This window comes from Mobula hypostoma, chromosome 13, assembly GCF_963921235.1.
Source record: "Mobula hypostoma chromosome 13, sMobHyp1.1, whole genome shotgun sequence".
Lineage (NCBI taxonomy): Eukaryota > Metazoa > Chordata > Chondrichthyes > Myliobatiformes > Myliobatidae > Mobula > Mobula hypostoma.
This window is the reverse complement of record NC_086109.1, coordinates 9245507-9265850: the sequence shown is the minus strand read 5'-3', so window position 1 is coordinate 9265850 and position 20344 is coordinate 9245507. Positions and strand designations below refer to the sequence as shown.

The window sequence follows — 20344 nt, the reverse complement described above, 5'->3', positions numbered from 1 at the left end:
AGGGTCTGGGTCTCCATTTTAAAACTGAACTATTTGCAACTACTGTTATTAGTGTATTTTCGTCCAGTTTGAGGCATGGCCTTTGAGGAGTTAACAATCCCCGCAGCCGGAGCTCCTCCTCTTTTAATAACAGCCTGTGCCTCCCAGAAGGTATGCTCGGTCGGTATTGGCCAGGCTGCCGGAGAGATAGAGGGGCATTGCACGCAGATCGCTTCTCGCTCCGCAAGGAAGCCGCGATCTCCCAGTCCAGCCGCTCGCTGAGAAAGGAAGAGGGCGGAGGAGGGGAAATGCAGCCAAGCTAGAAGAAGGGGGGCAGAAGTTGCTCACGAGCAGGAAGAACAAAATAAAACAGCCGCCGAATCTGGACGAACTGACAGACCCAGAAAAGGCGCTTGGAGGGGACAGTAAATTTGAACAAAGAAAGTAGACGAGAGGGGGGAAAAAATTGAGAGATTTAGCTTGTGGAAGTTGTTCATGAAAAACATTCCGGGTAAGTCCAACATTTTATGAATTGTAAAGTACTTGAGGTTTGTTTTCCATCCTGTGGATTATGATAACTTTGTTTCTAAGCCTTTGTGGGTTTAAAACTTCACAGCCTGGCCGTTTAATTTGGTAAAGGTTTCTGTCTGAGCTCTAGCGGGGTTGATCAAATGGATTTGATTCCCTTCGTTTGTAATCACTATTCCTTTCATCTTTTAGTTAAATTGCTTCAGTTGTGGCTATTTCTGTAACTGCTCCATGGTAACCGTGCCCAGAAACAGATTTGTTTTCAGGTGTTGGGTCGAGAGGACAGGTCTTGGAAGGTTGTCCATGCAGTTTGGAACTGACAAGTTGTCCGTCTGAAGGTATTGCGTGCAGTGCGACCCGAGCTGAGCACAACCTCAGGGTGAAGGCGCAGGTGAGCTCTCTGCTCGCCCCTCGGAGGGAGGTCTAGAGCTTTACCCTCTCCCAGGCGGTGGGGTGCAGACACCCTCTCCTGAGGAGAAATGGGACAATTGGGACGTCCGGTGCACCACCAGCGGCCGTACCCTCCCCGCCCAGCCCGGAGCCATGGCACTGGGGTCACTTCCCTTCTCGACTCGGGAATGGTACTTGCTCATCCTTCGCGTTCAGACAACTATAAAACAGTGACTTGAAACTCGCGGGGGGGGGGGGGGGGGATGAGGAACAAATGTTCTAATAACATCTGCTATGTGGAGGCATGTTGGGCCGGTGATACTATGATACATGTGGTGGGCTTCCTGCAAACTAGTTCAGACCTCAACTCAACTGTTGATCCAAATATTTAGACTTTAAGAACTTTGCAGAAGATTAAGACGGGGTAAGAGTTCTGGTATCCTACCTTCGCTGTGAATAGTTCATCACTATGCCCAGTCCCGCTACCTTTATGTAAATACGGATTAAGGCATAATTCCGTTGCACCACATTTCTGACTTTAAGAAAACGGGAGTAAATTCAGAAATCAGTGGTGCAAAGGGACTTGGGAAGCCCTTGTGCACGTTTCTACCCAGGACCTGCGCTCTCCTCACTGCTGCCATCTGGAAGGAGGTACTGGAGCCTCAGGACTCTCACAGTCAGCTTCAAGAACAGTTATTACCCCTCAACCATCAGGCTCCTGAGCCAAAGGGGCAACTTTACTCAACTTTACTTACTCCATCATTGAAATGTTCCCACAACCAATGGACTCAATTTCAAGGACTCATCATCTCATGTTCTGTTATTTATTATTATTATTATTATTTCTTTTTGTATTTGCACAGGTTGTTGTCTTTTGTACACTGGTTGTCTGCCCTGTTGGTGGAGTCTTTCACTGATTGTATTATGTTTATTGGATTTACTGACTCCGCCTGCAAAACAAAATCTCAGGGTTAGACGGTAAATGGTGACATGTATTTACTTTGATAATAAATTTACTTTGAACTTTAAAGGCTAACCTGCAGGTTGAGTTAGTGCTGAGGAAGACAAATGTAATATTAACATTCATTTCCAGAGGATGAGAATATAAAGGCAAGCATGCAGTGCTGGGGCTTTAAAGTCATTAGTCAGACTGTACTAGGAGCACTCTTGGGTTCCATATCTAAGAGGGGATGTGGTGGCATTGGAAAGGGTCCAGAGGTCTGGAGAGGGTTATGAGAATGATCCCAGGAAAGAAAGGGTTAACAGCATTTGATGGCTTTGAGCCTGAACTCACTGGAGTTCAGAAGGAGGAGGGAGGGTCTCATTGAAATCTATCGAATATTGCAAGGCCTAGATAGTGTGGACATGGAGAGGAAGTTTCCTACGGTGGGAGCCTCTGGGACCAGAGGGTAGAGCCTCAGAATACAAGGGTGTCCCTTTAAACAGATGAGGAATTTCTCTAGCCAGAGGGTGGTGAATCTGTGGAATTCATTGCCATAGACAGCTGTGGCGGCCAAGTCCACAGTTGGGTATATTTAAAATAGAGGCTGATAGTTTGATTAGTCAGGCCATCAAAAGTTATGGTGAGAAGGCAGGTGAATGGGATTGGGAGGGATAATAAATCAGCCACGATGGATTGGCAGGACAGATTTGAAGAGCCAAATGGCCTAATTCTGCTCCTATGGTGAATCGATAACCTCTGTTTACAAATGAGTGGAAAGTGCAGAACTTTGGAAGGGTGGGATAAGTGCTTTCTTGCCAAAGATGTGAATAGTTTAAGGCAAAAGGAAGCAGGAACCTTGGTTATATCTGAACTGCTGATCTCGGATTGCAAATGGCACATTTATTGGGCCAAAACTAGGTAAATGTCACTAGTTTAGAAGGGAGGTTTGGTCAGCATGGATGAGATGGACCGAAGGGCCTGTTTCCATGCTGTGTTCCTCAACATTTTGAGCTTCCTCCTAATGTGAGTAGTTTTTCAGCCTTCACTCTGACCAGTGGAACTTTGACTGTCCTATGGCTTCAGGCTAGATATCAACCACGTTGTCATTACTGAAACAGCTACTCAGCTATCAGGCTCTAATTCCCATTCGGAGATAATTATTATCCTAAACTTTGAAATGGGAAGAAAAATCTTGAGCAAGACACTGGAGGAACTTGGCAGTTCAGGCAGCATCCGTGGAAATGAACAGACAGTCAATGTTTCAAGCCAAAACCATTCTTCATGACTGGAAAAGAAGGGGGAGGGGAAGGGAAGGGTGGGGGGGAAGGGGGATAGCTAGAAGATGATGGGTGGGGAAGGTAAAGGGCTGTCAAGGAAGGAGTCTGATAGTAGACTCTCCTCTCCTATAGGCATTCGTGTTTAGTTGGGGATAACCGCTCCCATTGGTGCTGCCCTCCAGTGTTGGATCGATAGAATTACAGTCTGGACTACCATGAACCATCAATTTGCACAACTTGTAGCTCAAGGTCTTGGACTAAATGTGTTTTCTTGCGTGACCGTTCTTTATTCTCTTGCCTTATTTTGAGTGTGTGTGTTATGTTTTTGTATGTTGGCCCCAGAGGGACACTGTCTTGTTTGGCTGTATCCATGTACGATTTGAATGATATCTAAACTTGATTAGATTTGAGGAGAAAGGGAAGGAGGAGGGGCACAGGGGGGGAGGTGATAGACAGGTGAGAAGAGGCTGGAATAGGAGGGGGGGAGTTTTTTTTTACCATACTGGAAGGACAAATCGAGACCCATGCCAACAGGTTGCAGCTACACAGATGGAATATAATGTATTGCTCCTTCACCTTGAAGGTAGCTTCACTGTGGCACAAGAGCAGGCCATGAACCAACATGACTGAGTCTGACCAGCTGTCTCTGCTGTTGGTTGCAGAGAGATTTAGCCACTATAGATCTGAAATAATATCCAGTTCATTTCCAGTATTGTGAGCTTGCAGTGTCATCCTGATAACTCACAGTAAATTATGATTTTCTTCCCCAAAGCAGTTAATCTTATCAATTATTGTAGTTAACCCCCACCCCCTCTATTACCTCAATCACTGCACAGTAAACACTTTAAATATTTTTTTATAATGCAGTTTACATTGTAAATGCTGATATTTAGGCAGATTTTATTCCCTATCTGTACTTAAACCTTTAACTTTATTTTAATGCCATTATTCTTTAAAATTGTGAATGTTGCTGTTTTTTAGAGTCATAGTCATAGAAAAGTACAGCACAGAACCAGGCCCTTCAGCCCATCTATTCCATACTGAACCATTTAGACTGCCTAGTCCCATCAACTAGACCATAGCCCTCCATACCCCTACCCCGTCCAAACTCTGCTTAAATGTAGAAACCGAGCGCGTATGCACCACTTGTGCTGGCAGCTTGTCCCACACTCTCACCACCCTCTGAGTGAAGAAGTTACCTCTCATGTTCCCCTTAAACTTTTCTCCTTTCACCCTTAACGCATGGTCTCTAGCTCTAGTCTCGCCCAACCTCAGTGGAAAAAGCCTGTTTGGATTCACCCTATCTATACCCCTCATAATTTTGTATACCTCTACCAAATCTCCCCTCAATCTTTAACATTCCAAGGAATAAAGTCCTGACCTATTCAATCTTTCTTTATAACTCAGGTCCTCAAGTCCCGGGCAACATCCTTGTAAATTTTCTTTGTACTCTTTCAACTTTATTTCCATCTTTCCTGTAGGTAGGTGTTTTGTTGCATGTCACACCCTGATGACCAACACACCACAGTAAATTCCTAATGCGTGTAAATGTAGCTGGTCAATAAAGTTGATCCTCAACACGTGTGGCTGAAGTTTGCAATAAGCAATCCTGTACAGGGGCTGGATCTCTTGCACCTTTGTGTGCAGCGCATGGTGATTCTGTCTTTCTTTCTTTTTAAATCTTTTTATTGAGTAAGTATACAAAAAAGGTAAGCCATATAAACATTAATACAATGTTAAAGTATAATAAAATTCCAAAAGATATCAATACCAAAAAGAAAATACTACAAACAATGTAATTTAAACATAAGAAACCAAGATAACATAATAGTATACTAAATTTTATATATATCAATGGAAAAAAAAGAAAAAAAAACCCCCCAAAAAAAACCCACCGTGCAGCTAACTAAAAGCAAGGCAAAGCAATGGGCTAACTTGAAACCAAACAGAGTTAAACTTAAAATCACGTCCTCAATCCCGACCTCCATTAAAAACAGTAAAAAAAAACAAGAAGGGTAAATATTACATTAAATGAAAATATCGAATAAAAGGTCCCCAAATCTGTTCAAATTTAAATGAAGAATCATAAAGGTTACTTCTAATTTTCTCCAAATTCAAACACAAAATCGTCTGAGAAAACCAAAAAAAGGTAGTTGGAGCATTAAGCTCTTTCCAATGTTGTAAAATACATCTTTTCGCCATTAAAGTAAGAAATGCAATCATTCTACGGGCTGAAGGGGAAAGATTACTAGAAATTTTAGGTAGTCCAAAGATAGCAGTAATAGGGTGAGGAGAGAAATCTATATTTAATACCTTAGAAATAATATTGAAAATATGCGCATGGTGATTCTGGCCATGCTACTACCTCACAACTCAGATGCGCATCCGTTCCTGACCTTGGCTGGAATTTTCATGTTCTCCCTATGAAGTGAAAGCGTGTCACCCTCCCTCGCCTTGCCCCAAGCATCCCGGTTTTCATTCCTGAAAATTACACTCAGCTTAGATGAGTAGAAGAAGCATGGGGGGGTGGTGCTGATGCAGTTAGACAATAGGTGCGTGAGTAGGCCATTCAGCCCTTCGAGCCAGCGCCGCCATTCACTGTGATCATGGCTGATCATCCACAATCAGTACCCTTTTCCTGCCTTCTCCCCATATCCCTTCACTCTGCTATCTTTAAGAGCTCTATCTAACTCTTTTTTGAAAGAATCCGGAGAATTGGCCTCCACTGCCTTCTGGGGCAGAGCATTCCACAGAACCACAACCCTCTGTGTGGAAAAAGTTTTTCCTCAACTCTGTTCTAAATTGTCTACCCCTTATTCTTAAACTGTGGCCTCTGGTTCTGGACTCCCCCAACATCGGGAACATGTTTCCTGCCTCTAGCATGTCCAATCCCTTAATAATCTTATATGTTTCAATCAGATCCCCTCTCATCCTTCTAAATTCCAGTGTATACAACCCGAGTCGCTCCACTCTTTCAACATATGACAGTCCCGCCATCCTGGGCATTAACCTCGTGAACCTTGGAAGTAAATTCAGGACTGTGCAAAAGTATTAGGCACACATAACAAAAATCTGTAATCAAACTCAAGGTTAACATCACCGGCATACATCGTGAAATTTGTTGATTTTGCAGCAGCGGTACAATGCAGTACAGTACAGAGGGAAAAAAGTGAATTATGTATTTAAATAAGTAGTGCAAAAATATAAATTCAAAAAAAAGTAGTGAGGTAGTGTTCATGGGTTCAATGTCCATTCAGAAATCGGGTGGCAGAGGGGAAGAAGCAGTTTCTCAATCGTTGGGTGTGTCATCAGGCTCCTGTACCTCCTCCCTGATGGTAAGTGAAGATGCTTCTAAAAATAATGAATTGATATTTAGAAACTTTTCCAAAAAAAATTACTATAAAAAGCAGTAAGCAGTAAAAAAAAAACACTAAATCAAATCAATATTTGGTGTGACCAGCCTTTGCCTTTAAAACTGAATAAATTCTCTTGGGTACACTGTCATGCAGTTTTATAAGAAAATTGGCCGGTAGTTTGTTCCAAGAATCTAGGAGAACTTGCCAATTCTTCAGCAGATTTTTGGCTGTTTTGCTTGCTTCTGTCTCTCTAACGAATCCCAGACAGCCTCGATGATATTGAGATCGGGCTCTATAGAGAGGCCATGCCATCTAAATCCATATTTAAAAATGTCGTGCCTAAGTCTTTTGCAGAGTGCTGTAGATCATAGGGAAGTAACTGGGGGAAATGAGACTCAACAATAGCTCTAACAGCGGGCATACACTTGAAGGGCCAAATGGCCCCTTCCACGTGATAAGAGGAAACCATGCCGAAGGAGTTTTGCTGTGGTAGTAAAGTGGTAACTATATTGTACAACAATTTCTTACATTTATAAAGCCAGGTCTGTCGTTCGTCGGGTGTGTTACCAGAAAGGACTGGGAGAAGAAGTGAGTTTCAAAGGAGGGGGGAGAGGAGAATCAGAATTGGGTTTATCATCATTGACATACTGTATAATGTGAAATCTGGTGTTTTTCAGCAGCACCACAGTGCAATACATAAAATATACCCTGTGTATCTGCATCACCATTTTCGTTTGGAGGGGGCTACTGCACATGATTGGAATAATCTGCAGTGATTTGTAAACTCAGCCAGCCCGATCATGGGCTCGAACCTCCCCAGCATAGAGGACATCTTTAAATGGTGAAGCCCCAAAAAGGCAGCACCCATCATTAAGGATCCCCATCACCCGGGACATGCCCTCTTCTCATTGCTACCATTAAGGAGGAGATACCAGAGCCTGAAGGCACACACTCAACGATTCAGGAAGGGCTTCTCTCCCTCTGCCATCCGATTTATGAATGAATGTTGAACCAGTCAACACTACCTCACTACTCTCTTTTCACCAATTTAATTTAACTTTATAAATGTATACTTTAATTTACAGTTTTTAATGCCATGTATTACAATGTACCATTGCTGCATAACTCTGCTCCTGTATCTTAATGCCTTATTAGTCAGGGTATGAAGGGATGCGGGGAGAAGGCAGAACATTGAGACTGAGAGGGAAGTGGATTAGCCATGATGAAATGGCAGCACAGACTTGATGGGCCAAGTGGCCTAATTCTTCTCCTGTGCCTTATAATAACAACAAATTTCATGACCTATGCCAGTGATGTTAAACTTGACTCTGCCTCTCCTCTGTTACTGTGATATCATACTGGAGGAACATTGCATCATTTTTTTAATGAATGCATTTCTAAATGACAATAAACGAGGACTGAGTGTCCTCATAATCTAATCTAATCTCCCTGACGGCAGTAACAAGAAAAGGGCATGGGTTCCCATCTTTTGGGTGAACAAAACACAAGGCCACGCGTATCCTGGGACTAGATACTCGGGCGTAATGCAGGAGTTTCAGTCTGGATCTGACTTGCATGAGCACTGATCGGGGATGTGGCTGTTCTCATTGGAATGTAAAGTGCAGACACAGATGCCCCTCTGTGAGAGGAAGCGACATTGCAGATGGATTTTGTGTACTGCTCTACTGTTGATGTTGCCGGCTGGTGGCGTAGTGGCATCAGCGCCGGACTTCAGAGCGAAGGCTCCCGAGTTCGAATCCAGCCGGCTCCCTTACACGCTTTTCATCCGTGCTGGGTTGAGCGTCGAGCTAACAACTCGGTCTTGTAAAAATAAGAAAGCCTGCTAAAAAAAACGCCATCATGACAGCATCCCGATGATTCCACTTGGAGTTAAGGGTTTTCTTCTCTTCTTCTGTTCATATAAGGAGGAAGATTCGGAGCAAAGTGCTGCCTAGCATTCTAATATTTCAACATTTCAGGAAGAGCATCTTCCCTTCTGCCATCAGATTGAACATTGGACCCTTGAACACTACTTCGCTTTTTTTGCACTACTTAATTTAACTTTTGAAATATATATACTTAAAAATGGAATTAATGTATTCCATTGTCTTGCTGCAGCAAATATTACAAATTTCACAACATGTACTGGTGATATTAAATCTGATTCTGATTTCAGACCGAGAATCTTCAAGACAAAGTGCTTTGGTGAAGGGTCTCAGCTAGAAATGTTGACTCTTTATTCCTCTCCATAGACGCTGCCTGACCTGCTGAATTCCTCCAGCATTTATGTGTGTGTATTGCTCTGGACTTGCTGCGTCAGAAGAATCTCTTGTTTAAAATAAATCTGGATTATTTTAGGGAGTACTGCTGTCCTGCCCACTATATACCTGCTGTAGTTCAGCTTTTCTGTATTACATTCTACTACTGCTGCAAAAACAACAAATTTCACGACTTGTGCTATGATATTAAGCCTGACTCTGATCCCCTGCTGGCTGTAAAATTGCACTTGGCTTGGATGCAGTTTCTATTGTTACTCATCCCATATATTTCTACACATTTTATTTCCATATTTGTACTTTAGTCTCTAACTTTAGTTTTGTATAATTTTTTTTATTCTGTATAATTGCTGAATTTTTTTTTGTTGCATGTCGTGCCCTGACCAACAGAGCTCAGTAAATTCCCAACACATGTCAATGTACTCTATATGATGAAAAAAAAAGTTAATCCTTGATTACTTTAAAAATGTGACAATTAGAATCAGCAATTGGTTATCAGGCTGCTCAATAACCACTGGAAAATGTTTTGTCTACTTAACATAATTTATGGATATAGACTTCTTAAAATCAAAGGCAACTTTCACACACCTGGCTGGTGAAAGGTGATTCCATATTTCCTGCATTGGGTGGTTCACTGTACGTCACTAAAGTCCCTCCAGTCTGGCTTGCACTTTATGCTCTGGTGCTTCGGCTAAGCGAGAGATTCCTGTGCACGAGATTCTGCAGATGCACAAAATGCTGGAGAAACTCGACAGGTCAGGCTGCATCAATGGAGAGGAATAGTTGCATTTCGGGCTGAGGCCCTTCAGGGCTGTTTTGCTACACGAACACTTTGCTGTTGGCACTGATTTCTAGAGAGTCCCAGGTTACTCCAGCTCAGTTCACTTTGGTGTTTCTGTCTCTCTTTCCTGTCGATCAGCAGTCCAGAAGTCAAAGTGCAATGACAGAAAGCTGGAGGCCTGCACTGTGGGTCGAGTATTGTCTGTATAGGCGGGTGCGAGTTGGAGAAGGGGCTTGCTTTGATGCTGTTGTGTTGTTCTGCTGAGAATCGTGGGCATGTTATGTTGGCATCAGAATGTGTGGCGATACTTGTGGGCTGTGCCTAGCACATCTCTTAGGGCAGAGGTTCCCAGCCTGGGGCCTACAGACCCCTTGCTTAACAGTATTGGTCCATGGCATTTAAAAAGAAACAACACAAATGGCATACTTCACTTTGTTTCAGTGTGGTAAATTTGAATCTGTCAGTGGTCTCTTCTCTCTTGGGCTCAAGTAAATCCAGCACACAATGCTGGTGGAGCTCGGTGGGTCAGACAGTACCTATGGAGAGTCGACATGTTGGGTCAAGAAAGACTCTTTGTTTGGACTGGGAAGGGAAAGGGCGGATAGCTGGTGGAGCATTTCCTGATGGTTAATAGGTGTTTCAGGTGAGGTAGGGGTCAGGAAGAGAGGGTAGTATTGTCGTTTGCACAGTGAAATGAAACAACTTAATAAGAGAAACATTGTAGGCATATAACATCAAGTAAGTGCCATTCGCAAGAAAAACATAAATTATACACAAATTTTTACGAGAAAGAGCACAAGTTTACTCCTATCAGGTTACTTCGACTTTTCTGCTTGAAGGAGAACAGTCACCCTAGAACAGCGGTCCCCAACCATCAGGCCACGGACCGGTACCGGGCCGCAAGGAAATGATATGAGTCAGCTGCACCTTTCCTCATTCCCTGTCACGCACTGTTGAATTTGAACATAGGGTTGCCAACTGTCCTGTATTTACCGGGACATCCCATATATTTTGCTAATTGGTTTGTCCTGTATTTCCCTGGCTAAGGTAGAGTGTTCCTGTGAAACCTTTCGTGCCGAAATGGCGTGAAGTGAAGAAGCAATTACCATTTATTTATATAGGAAAAATTTTTGAGCATTCCCAAACCCAAAAAATCACCTAACAAATCATACCAAATAACACACGAAACCGAGAATAAATATCATTCCTGCTTTTACTATGTTAGTGTTATGATAAATACACAGCCTATATAAAGTAGAAATAATGTATGTACAGTGTAGTCGGGAAGATTAAGCCAAAACCAATTTGTGGGAAAAAAAAAATGGCACGTCACGCAAGCGCGCACAGGTGCCCGTGCAAGGCTTCATGGTCATGGTAGTCTTTCCTGGACTAAAGTGTCCCGGGATTTGACTGCTACTTTTGTCCCTTATTTGGGAGTGAGAAAGTTGGCAACTCTAACTGTAAAAGACTGAAGTGAGTTTAACCCTACTTGAATACCCCCCCCCCCCACCCGGTCGGCCGGTCTGCAAGAATATTGTCAATATTAAACCGGTCCGCAGTGCAAAAAAGGTTGAGGACCCCTGCACTGGAACATAGAACATAGAACAGTACAGCACAGTACAGGCCCTTCAGCCCACAATGTTGTGCCGACCCTTAAACCCTGCCTTTCATATAACCCCCCTACCTTAAATTCCTCCATGTACCTCTCTAGTAGTCTCTTAAATTTCACTAGTGTATCTGCCTCCATCACTGACTCTCCAGTACATCCTCATAACTGAACCATCTTGGTGAATCTGCACTAGTCGGGGTTGAACTTTAACTGTTTCTCCTTGAAACGGGTGTCTGTGGGTGTTGAGTGATGTGGGTGTAAACATGTCTCATATTGCTCGCCACATCAGAACCTCAGCAACCCGTGGTGTGGTTAAGACTTGTAGAACAATACTGCACAGGAGCAGGCTCTTCAGCATGTGATGTTGTGCTGAACTAATTAAACGACAAGACCTAACGCCTCTCTCTGCACATGGTCTCTATCCCTCCATTATCTGCACATTCAGTGCCTGTCTAGGAGCCTGTTGTACACCCTGAACACTAGGCCTCAAGTACCGGCTTCTTCGATGATTGACACCCTGAACACTAGGCCTCAAGTACCGGCTTCTTCGATGACTGACACCCTGAACACTAGGCCTCAAGTACCGGCTTCTTCGATGATTGACACCCTGAACACTAGGCCTCAAGTACCGGCTTCTTCGATGACTGACACCCTGAACACTAGGCCTCAAGTACCGGCTTCTTCGATGACTGATGCCCTAAACTCCAGGTCTTGAATGCTGGACTCTCCAACGGCCAGTACCCTGAACATTAGACCTTGAACACCAGTCTCTCCATTGACTGGTACACTAAACACTAGGACTTTCTGATGACCAGTACCCTGAATACCAGGCCTCAACACTGGGCTGTCTGAGGACTGGGACCCGAACCCATGGTTCTTGGGCAGAAAGACGAGGAGGGGTTGTATGCCTCGAGTCCACCCTGGTGTAGCAATGACAATATGGAGCATCTGCGTTCTCCTCACAAAGGCTGAAGGTTCAGTGATGACTGCAGCACAGTAAGGAGAGGGCTCAAGTTTCTGTGCTGTAAGTTTCTATGGCAACCCCAACTGCTCACCCTCTGTTATTGATCTATTTACCAATATTCTGTATTGGAATTGATCCACGCAAATGGTACAAAAGATAAGTATATGAGGAAAGCTGAACGCCTGGAAGAAGTTCATGCCATCACCTCCACGTGCTCCAGTTTCCTCCCACGTTCCAAAAAGGCATACGGATTAGGGTTAGTGACTTGTAGCCATGCTGTGTTGGCACTGGAAATGTGGCAACATTTGCAGGCTGCCTCCAAGTACATCCTCTGTGTTGGTTGTTGATGCAAAAGTGATGCATTTCACTATATGTTTCGACGTACGTAGTCAGTGAGGGCACGTGGCCAAGTGGTTAAGGCATTCGACTAGCGACCTGAAGGTCATGAGTTCGAGCCCCAGCCGAGGGAACGTGTTGTGTCCTTGAGCAAGGCACTTAATCACACATTGCTCTGCGATGACACTGGTGCCAAGCTGTATGAGTCCTAATGCCCTTCCCTTGGACAACATCAGTCTCATGGAGAGGGGAGACTTGCAGCATGGGCAACTGCCGGTCTTCCATACAACCTTGCCCAGGCCTGCACCCTGGAGGGTGAAGACTTTCCAGGCTCAGATCCACGGTCTCGCAAGACTAACGGATGCCTTGCGTAGTCATAGAAAAGAACAGCACAAAAACAGGCCCTTCAGCCCATCTAGGTTGTACCGAGCCATTTAAACTGCCTACTCCTATCCCTACCATCCGTGTACCGATCCAAACTTCTCCTGAGCGTTGAAATGGAGCTTGCACGCATCACTTGCACTGGCAGCTCATCCCGCGACCCTCGGAATGAAGAAACAAAGCTGATCTTTCTTTCTTTCCGAGGTCTTTCACTACCTCAGTACATGTGACAATACTAAACTAATTGACTAATTCGTAGTGTAATGCTTTCTGCCTGAAGCTACGACTATGTTCAACCAGCCGCTGCTGAGATTGATGTGAGGGACCAGATTATGGGTCCGTCTCACAGCAAGGAAGTATCCCGTTTTATAAAGATCAATCTAACCAAGGTAAAATTCGCTCCCCAACAGACCTCCCCACAGTGTGATACACTTGAACTCTCGCTTTTGTGTATGTTTCACAGTGTGACATTGTTGGTTTGAGGTTCCAACGGAGATTTAGAAAGTAACGGATAAAATTAGTCACACATTTCCAATATGAAAGCCAAAGGTAACATTATGCTTCCTGTCAGTTCCCTGCCTACTTTTATGCTGTCTATTTTTTTTATTACTTCGAACTGACTTGAATCGGAATCAAAAGCCATGTGCTTTACTTATTATTTCTCAAGGTATTCGTTAAGAAACAATACAAGGCATCAAATACCAGATTTAATGACAGAAAATCCACATGCAACAGTAAATGGATTTTATTAGTATCCTGAATATTGAGTTGAGATTACATTCCAGCGAGTCTCTGTCTCTTTCTGAGAATCTGACACTCGTAATAGTGTGATCACTTGAGGTGAGTGTGATATTCTCCCAAGGCAGGGATACCCAACCTTTTTTTTTTATGCCATGGATTCCAACCATTGACCAGAGGGTCCATGGACCTCGGGTTGACAACCCCTGTCCTAAGGGGTTGTCTGTTGGTGGGTCCTAAGGCAGTAGTAGGGTCCACATAATGTGGGATTTTAGAGTGGAGAACGCCTGTGCGTGATTTTTTTTTTAACATGGGGAGACTGGTGCATGGACAGCCTCCACGTGGTCCGTGATGGTCGGGGTCCAGTGGCGTGGAATGAAAGGCAACTGGGGACCCTTTACTGCTGCAGCCTTCCTCCTTCACTGCCGCTGTGGTGTGTCATCACCTTCCGCCGGCTCCCCTGTTGAGATCTTGGTGGGATCGCTCTTTGTGGTGACGCTCCTCAGAGAAGGTTCGACCCTGCTGGAACACCACTGGCTGTCTGATGCCGTGGAGGTTGCCGAGCTCGGCAATTAGCTTGTAGACGTTCCATCAGCAGTTGAGGTGACACCCTCTGTGTGTGGTTGTTGGTGTTTCTCTCTGGGAGTGCTTGCATTCAGAGAGAAACGCCAAAGAACTGCGCAATGAGGCTGTCTCGTCGACTGGTGGTGAAACATCTGCAAGGTAATTGCTAATCTCAGCGAACACCTCAACCCGAACTGCCAATATTCACCACCATCCAAAGCCACTGGCTGCCTTAAACCATTATCACTGTATTTTTTTTTAAGAACTTGTTTGTGCAAACTTGCTGGTTGGTTTCTTGACCTCGAACTGAATGGCATGTTAGACTATTTCAGAAGGTATTTAACACCTCCATAAGCAGGGTTTTGTCAAGCCAGGGTCAGCCTGTAACTATGAACATTTGGCGTTTAAAGCAAGCAAGCACGCATGCACAGAATTCTGGAGGATTTCAGCAAGTCAGGCAGCATCTATGGAAGGGAATAAGCTGTTGATTTTTCTGGCCGAGACTGCTCTTCAGATCTTGATCACAGACATCCCACCTCTCCTGGAAGTTCCGGCAGTCTCCCACATATTAATAGTGGTTCCCTGATGCCCCACAAATTAAATACAATATCCTGGGAATCAATTTTTTTGAGAGAGAGGGAGAGGGATATATATATATTCCCAAAACTCGAAAATATGTAACGTACCTCACCCCAGACTACCCTAAAGTGTACCTCTGCCTAATAGGGGTCAAAATAATGACAGTGTTGCTCGCTGCACTGTTTGCAACAGTGACTTTTCTATTGCCCATGGTGGGTTAAGACTGCAAAAGATATGTTGAGGGGAGTTTAACAGGTGTCATTCGTTCATTAGCATAGCTAACGTTATTTAAACTAGCTGGCTGGCTGCTCAGGAGCTACTCTATTGCAGTATCCCACCTCTCCCGGAAGTTCCGGGAGTCTCCCGCAAATTGATGGTGCTACCTCCCTGAAATCAGTTTTTGCAGGGTGGGATGTCTGTGATCAGGACCCCTGCTGAGTCCCTGCAGCATTTTACATGTGTTGCTCAGGGTTTCCAAAATGTCAATAATTTGGAACTTGAATTCCCTAACTGCCATGGTGGGGCTTGAACAGGCCTCAAGATACTGAAGCGAGTACAGTACCACCTCCACTGTGCCCTATGGAGCCCAGACCTGCTGAGGGTCATCTTAAAACACTGGTCTGGGTAAGCAAAGCCCGTCTGAATGCCAGCTCTGGTTTGTCGACATCGGTGAGGCACACAAGCTGAAACGGTGCTGTTGCTGCTCTGACTATTAACGCCTTCATTCAGTGCCGTTCCCTGCTCTGAAATGTAAACATCCAGGGAATTCTCATCCACCTGTCAGCTGGGACAGGAATCAAGCTAGGGTCAAGATTGTTGTCATCTGCTCAAGTCCCTGAGTGTACAGACACGATGAAAAACTTGCAGCAGTATCAGAGGCACAGCGCGTCAGATGCTCAACATTCCCAGGAAAAAGATAAATTACAACAAATTACACCCAATTTTTTTTTACAAGAAAGGACTGAATTAGAACAAAAAAGCCTGTTGTAATGCAGAGTGCTTAAAGTGGTCACAGTATTGTTAAACTGTAGTGATGAAGGGTTTTGCCAGTTGGTTCAAGAGGCAAATGGTTGGAGGTAACTAATATTTATATACAAAATGCAGAGGTTAATATCCCATTCCGAAGGAAACTCCGCGAAAGTCCATTGTAGTTCAAAATGGTCAGTGTTGCCATACTGAGGTAGTGATGAGGGTTGTATTGGTTGGTCCAAGAACCAAATGGTTGAAACTGTTCTTGAACCTGGTGGTGTGGGACTTCAGGCATACCGTCTGCCCACTATGAGAAGATGGCATGGTCCGGAAGATGGGACTCTTCGGATGCTGCCTCTTAGAAGCACCTCAGTAAGTATCTATAGTTCCTCTTGCCTGAGAGTCCAGGATCTAGCCCTGGAGGCCAGGAAGTGGCCTGTAATGGGTTGGAGATCTAGAAGATGGCACAGTGGGGAATCTCTGGTACCGATGTTGCCGCCTTAAAGTAGACCTCTTGTTGGAATACCGATCCTTTCACATTCCTTGTTCTGTTGCTCTGTCATTCTGTATCTCAGTTCCCCTTCAGTGCACCAGAATCGATCGCCCTGCCGATTGTTCAATCTGTAACACCTTTAGTACCTCGGTAGGGAGGTGGTGCAGCAGTTGGCTCTGCTGCCGAGCTGCTCCAGCGACACTGAGCTTTCAGTGCTGTCTGTGTGGAGTTTGCAGGGTTTTTTTTTCCCTGTGACCACGTGCATTTCCTGAGTGATCTGGTTTCCTCCCAAATTCCCAAGACGTGCTGGTAGTTGCCCCTCTTTAGGCAAATGACAAGTAATCAAGGGGTGTAGAGGAGCATGTTTGAGGATGGATGGCACGCAGGGTTGCAGGGAAGGGGGCATTGAGAATGATGGGATTGATCTGCTGAGAGCTGTTGTGCGCCTAATGGGTAGAATGGCCACCTCCTGTGTTGTAACAACTGAAAGATGTTTGGAGATACGAAACTGATTCTGGTATCTAAAGCAATAAATGATCTGCTGGAAGAACCTAGTGGGTTGAGTAGTGTCTGTGGCATTGGGATGGGGGCAGAAATTGGCTTTCTTTTCCCCACCCTGAGGGCAGTGTGCACTGGGGATGATATTTTGTCCATGCAGGAAGGCTCTGACTAGGAAGGCCCACTCTCTCCACCAGCCAAGCAAGGTTTCTGACAAAGGGGCGTTCTACCAGATGTTTTGGACCATTTGCTCAGGAATCCGCCCAGCAGGAAGAGAGGAATATTGGGGGTCCGTGCCAATCGATCCATCAAAGTTGCTGCACAAGTTGATGGGGTAGTTAGAAAGGAGTTTGGTGTGCTAGCCTTCATTAGTTGGTGAAATGAGTTAAAATGTCATGCGATAATGTAGAAGCTCTATATAGCTCTGGTTAGACCACACTTGGAGTATTGTGTTCAGTTCTGGTCGCCTTGTTATATCAAGGATGTGGAAATTTTAGAAAGCGTGCAGAGGAGATTTACCAGGATGCTGTCCAGATTAGAGAGCATGTATTATGAGGATAGGTGGATTGAGCTGTGGGACTTTCCTCTTTGGAGTGAAAGAGGATGAGAGGTGAATTGATCGAGGTTTTCAAGAGACATAGATAGCTAGTGCCTTTTTCCCAGGGCAGAAATAGCTAATACAAGGGGGCATAGTTCTATGGTGATTGGAGGAAAATATAAGGGAATATCAGAGATAGGTCTTACACAATTGGAAGGGCACAAAACACACAGCTGGGGTGGTGGGAGAGGCAGATACTAAAGTGACATTTAATAAACTTTTGAATAGTCATCTGTGTGATCGAAAAATAAGGGGATAGGACCAGAATTGGACCATAAAAATAGAGGGCTACTTTGATTATGTTGTCCGTTTTACCTTGGTATCAAGAAAGCACTAATTTTGCACCAATGTCTCATTTTGCAGGCTTTTCTCCCCCTTCACCGTCTTGCATAATTTATTTATAATTTACGTTGTGCGTTACATGAATCGTCGCACCCGCGATGCTGCTGCAGGCAACTTTTCCGTTGTACCTCTACCTCAGCGTACCTGTGCACACGACAACAAATCCGATAGTTAGTCGGGACGCCACGGTGTCGAAGTGATTGACGTGGCGCTATCACGGCGCCAGTGACCTGCTGCCGTCCGCGAGGAGTTTGTACGCACTCCCCGTGGGGTTTCCACCGGGTACTCCGGTTGCCTCCCCCATTCCAAAGACGTATGGGTTAATTGGTCACGTGGGTGTAACCGGGCAGCTCGGGCCCGTTGAACCGGAGAGGCCTGTTACCGTGCTCTATCTCCAGATAAGTAATTTGCAGGTTTAACAGCGGGAATAGTTCCACTCAAATGAACGCTGCTTGCCGCATCTAATCAGCGCCGTTCAACCTCCCACAGGCCCCGGCACTCCACGCTCCAGTGGTGGCAACTCACTTGGAGCCGGTGAAAAGGTTGACACATCATTGTGTCCGTGGAGTTCCTGTACCGTCGTGTCTCCCTGCATGGATGCTGCCTGGCGCTCTGGATTCCTAGCCTCTGCAATCCTTCTTGCCCTCACTGCCTTGTTCAATCAGGCTGTTGGTCATATGGGCCTAACAAGTGATGCGGGGCTAAATTTTATCTGCGAAGCTCTTTGTGATAGTTTCCAATGCTCAATGGTGCGACGTGTAACACGTGTGTGTTGTCATCGCATGTTCAATACCATAATGATACGAAGGAGGCATTGGGGGAGATGGAGACTGTGAAGTGGCCGTTTTTAAACAAAATTACATTAATCTAAATTCAAACCACTCCACTATTATACAATCCCATTAAACAAAAACTAAAGTCACGAGTAACACAGACTAAACTAAAATACTTCCATCCTCACTACCAGTCCTCATTGAGAGATCAGAAGAGGAAAGGGTGAGCAATTTCAAGTTCCTAGGTTTCAGCATCTCTGAGGATCTAACCTGGGCCCAATATATCGATGCAGTTACAAAGCAGGCACGACAGCGGCTATATTTCTTTACGAGTTTGACGAGATTTAGTATGTCACCAAAGACGCTGGCAAATTTCTACGGATGTACCAGGGAGAGCATTCTCACTGGCTGCACCACCATCTGGTCTGGGTGGATCAAAATAAGCTGTAGAAAATTGTGAACTCGGCTCCATCACGGGCACTAGCCTCCGTAGTATCCAGGACATCCTCCAAAAAGACGGTGTCCGTCATTAAGGACCCCCACCACCCTGGGCATGCCCTGTTCTCATTGCTACCATCAGGAAGGAAGTACAGGAGCCTGAAGGCACAAGCTCAGCAATTCAGGAACAGCTTCTTCCCCTCTGCCATCCGATCTCTGAATGGGCATTGAATTCACGGAACACGACCTCACTACATTTTTTTTTTGCACTGCTTATTTAATTTAACTATTTAATATATATTCTTGCTGTAATTTGGTTTTAATTATGTATTGAAATATACTGCTGCCGTATAACAAATTTCACGACATATGCCAGTGATATTAAAGCTGATCTTGATTCTCATCGAGGATGGCATTTATCCCCATGGTACCCAGCAGTTTTAAAACACCTCTGGCACCGGGGGATGCCATGTGTTCCTTTTCTATAGCTACCCGGGCACGGTCATGCCCCCTCCACCCCCCTGGAAAGTCAGCCTAGCTGCCCATCTCCAGGCCCAAAGGTAACTACCTTTGCAGACATCTCACCCTGCAAAAACTCATTTCAGGGAGGTAGCACCATCAATTTGCGGGAGACTCCCGGAACTCCCAGGAGAGGTGGGATGTCTGCAATAGGGTAGCTCCTTAGCAGCTAGCCAGCTAGTTTAAATAACGTTAGCTATGCTAATGAACGAATGACACCTGTTAAACTCACCTCAACATGTCTTTTACAGTCTTAACCCACCACGGGCAATAGAAAAGTCACTGTTGCAAACAGTGCAGCGAGCAACACTGTCATTATTTTGACCCCTATTAGGCAGGGGTACACTTTAGTGTAGTCTGGGGTGACGTACATTTTATTTTTTTGGAACACTCTGCAACGGCGCGCTCTCGCTTGCGCTCTCTCTCTCGCGCACATGCTCTCTCTCGTGGTCGCTCTCGCGCTCTCTCTTGCTTTCTCTCACTCGCTCTCAAAAAAAATTGATTTCTGTGATATTGTATATAATTTGCGGGCATCAAGGAGCCACTATTAATATGCGGGAGACTCCCGGAAGTTCCGGGAGAGGTGGGATGTCTGCTTTTGTCAATCCCAAGAGCAGGTTAACAAGGATCTGTACTGGATGACCAAAGATGAGGAGAGTGGGGCTAGACTGCAGCTGGAAGGTTTTTGTCCCAGCTGGCGTTGCTTTGCTTTGTAGCAGGGAAGGTGTTGTCCGTATTTCTTCCCGCCACTGAGCACTTCAAGGCTACAGATGCAGGAAGACTAAAGACTGTTTTTTTTTTTTCCCTCCCTCTCCTCCCCGTTCCAGGAACTGATCGTGGGATTTAACCTCGAGGGGAGGGAGGGAGTGATAGATGCAGTGAGCTGGGAAATTGACATTGGGAGGGCCCACTCACCAGTGCGTTCCTCTCCTGCGTTACCGTACACTACAAAGGCAGCTCTCTGCCACAGTGAACTGGCTCAGTACATTTTGTCAGTCAGAGGTCCCAAAGCC

At 45.0% G+C, this 20344-nt stretch overlaps 1 protein-coding gene across 3 annotated transcripts in view; it reads left to right on the top strand.

The window, feature by feature from the left end:
- LOC134355407 (prickle-like protein 1) overlaps positions 1–20344 on the top strand; it is a 149986-nt gene that overhangs the window by 27421 nt on the left and 102221 nt on the right. For 2 of the 3 annotated variants that reach the window (XM_063065235.1, XM_063065236.1), the window contains exon 1: positions 86–490. The exons of the other annotated variant lie outside the window; for it this stretch is intronic. The gene's annotated coding sequence lies outside the window, so the exon portion shown is untranslated. Of the gene's footprint in view, positions 1–85; positions 491–20344 lie in introns of those variants that run through there. 3 annotated transcript variants of the gene reach the window in all.